The sequence below is a fragment of the Monopterus albus genome, unplaced genomic scaffold (assembly GCF_001952655.1).
Source record: "Monopterus albus unplaced genomic scaffold, M_albus_1.0 scaffold214.1, whole genome shotgun sequence".
In the NCBI taxonomy this organism is placed as follows: Eukaryota; Metazoa; Chordata; class Actinopteri; order Synbranchiformes; family Synbranchidae; genus Monopterus; species Monopterus albus.
In genome coordinates, this window is record NW_018128094.1 from 785,693 (window position 1) to 788,894 (window position 3,202).

Consider the following 3,202-nt stretch of genomic DNA (forward strand, 5'->3'; position numbering starts at 1 on the left):
CAGCCGTGATGGCATCTGAGGTGGCCCTGTTGGGCCGGTAGGCATACTGCAGGGGGTCCAAGGGGTCCGGTATACTGCTCTGAATGTGGGCCAGCACCACTCTCTCAAAACACTTCATAATAATTGGGGTGAGTGCCACTGGCCTGTAGTCGTTCTTCCACAGATAAGTAAACAACAGTATATTTACCAATGTGTAACACTCTAAACAAAGCAGGTAAATAAGAAACCCCATATTTTAACTGGCATAATGCAGACATAGTAACTTCGCCAGCCTTACAACAATTCTCTCTAATGTTACAGAAACAATGCAACAACAGACATGCAGCATGTGTTTTTTTTTAACTTACAGTTAAGTCTCACAAAGTAGTGGAAACATCACTCTCTTTCAAGTAGCTCCAAGGTCAGTAAATCCAACCGGTGGTCACTGTGTCTTTCCCCACACAGCTACATACATTTCCAAAGTAGTGAGATTAATTCCAACAGGTAGCATAGCACTGACAATAAAAATGAATTTCTGTAGTTAAATAAATATGGAATTAATGTTAAACAATTAAATATTTTCAGAAACATATTGTGGCGACCCTGACCGGTCGCAAATGTTTGTGTGTTCTCTTGTGTGTTGGGTGGGTTCGACACTGACGTTCAGGTGGTGTGCATGCGCTGTTCTGTCCAATGTGGGGTTTGGGGAGGAACAAGTGCGGGAGGAGATAAAAAAGGGATGGCAGGCGGGCGTTTTGATTAGGTTCTGTTGGCGGGCGAGACACTAATGTTCTGTTTTGTTACTTTTTCTCCTGTGAGCACACGGTGCAGGTAACTCCCCGTTATTTTGCTTTCTCTGTTCTGTTCAATAAAACACGAGAAAAGACAACGAAGGTGTTCTCACTGTCAGCGTAGGTGCCAGCGCATAGCTGGCTAGTTAGCTGTCTCAGTGTAGGACAGGCTCGGGCCAGCTCCTCTCAACCTAGCTAGCGGTCGTCACAATATATATAGTATATATAGTTTTAAAAACATAACATCTTCAGGTAGTAAATTTAAATCTGTCAGGTAACACAGGCACAGTAAAATATATTCCACAAAGCACTGACTGTAGGGGTCTGTCTCCCGTAATGGGCACATCACAGCGATTTTGGTCAGAGGCCTCCACTCCTGAGCAACCAGGATAACAGTAGCCATCAGCACTGTATTGCTTTCTATCATTCCCCTCCAGTGGTGGTTAACCAGCAGTTTCCTCCTAGGATGTCACTAGTAAGGGATGGTTTAAATTATGATTAGGATGGATAAAATGTTTTTAACAGAGTTGATTAAGATGCACAGAGAAAAGTAGCTTAGGTCAGTTTAATCAGTGATGGCAGATGAACTGTAGCGTCTTATGAGTAAGAGTGACCAAGTGCATTATTAGACTAATACACAGTGATCTTAATCTTGAAATAAATAATTCATGCAACAGTATTTGCCAGCTTTATGAATAGTTTGAGGGGAGACAACAATGCTAATGTTTCCTTGATTGAGTCTTTGCTTTGACATACTCATCAGCAACATTCAGCGGCCACAATTGGCAAAGCAGCTTCATTTGTAATGTTATACTTGTAATTCATTATTACAGGACTTCAGGTGAGAGAGCGGTGTGACCAGCCCTGGATGTCAACTGTCTGTTAATGACACACAGAGTCCCTTGTCGCATTACTAGAATGACCTCAGTACTGGTTATCCTTACATTCATCAGTGGTAGAGGGGATCATACAGGCAGCGCAATGATCACATAGAGATTCACAGTAGACAGGATTATGTAAACTGCACAAGAATTGTCTCCTCACATCTGAGCTGCAACCAAGTGATGTGGCTCTGCAGTTTTCTTTGGCATACTTGCCTGAAATTTCTGGATACCATTCAGAAAGTGAAGATCTTCCAGAAGATGATCATTTCAGACAGATCGCCTATGACACAGGCTGCATTTAGCACTGATTTTATCTGGTCCCTCAACAAGGACCAAGGCACTGCTCGTGGCAGTGAATCCTGATATAAAGCAACAGGAATTTAATTAGGTGATTTGTTAATGCTTATTATATTTTGGCAAAGAGGTGATCAAAAACTTTCTTGAACAAGGTTTTTAAAAACAACTCTGACACAGTGGAACTCCACTACTAGTGCAAATCTACACTGGCAAAAAAGAGGTCATAAAAGACAAAAACACTGAAACAGTGTAATGCTTCCACTTAAACCATGTCCTTGAACAATATAGGCTTCTGCAGGCTGAAGACTGCAAGAAAATCTAAACAGCTACAGGCTTGCCACGCACAGGTGTAATTCTGTTACATCCAAGCACTGCTTTATCATCTTAAATTGTGATGCATAAAAATCATCATCTAAATGATCTTGTACTTATATAGCACTTTTCTATGCATTGCAGCACACTGTGATGCGGAACATCCTCTGTCATAGACCCACATAGTGTATATATATCATTTATTGTATTTCTGTCCGTCCCGATGTTATTCTCCAAACGACGGTCAGGGATGCACATTGGATATTAAATAATCGTATACCTTGTTGTTATGGGTTTGTCATAATGAATAAACAGGTTAATTTTCTTATACCAGGGTGTTATGAGCCTATTAGAACAGATTAATTATTTGTATACTGTGTTGCTAGGTGTACATTAATCAGATTAATTATTCTTACACCATGATGTTATGAGGCACAGCAGATCAATACTGGGGCACATGCCCCAGTAAAAGGGGTCTAATGACACCTGTGTCAACCTACCTTTCACTCCTCTGGTGTGGAGCATTAATAGAGCTGTGACCTCTGCAAGGACATGTCAAGGAAATGAGCAGCTTCATCCATATTTTCATTGATGGGATATTAAACTGTAGATGTTTCAGACCATAGCTTTGTATTGCCTTTGTGTATGAAAATCCATCCATCCATTTTCCTCCACTTATCTGGAACCAGGTTGCAGGGGCAGCAGTCTAAGCAGAGATACCCAGACTTCCCTCTCTCCAGACATTTCCTCCAGCTCCTTCGGCGGGGGAATGCCTCAGCATTCCCAGGCCAACCGAGAGACATAGTCCCTCCAGGTTGTCCTGGGTCTTCCCCGGGGCCTCCTCCCGGTGGGACATACCTGGAACACCTCCCTAGGAAGGCACCCAGGAGGCATCTGAAACAGATGCCTGAACCACCTCAGTTGGCTCCTCTCTGTGGA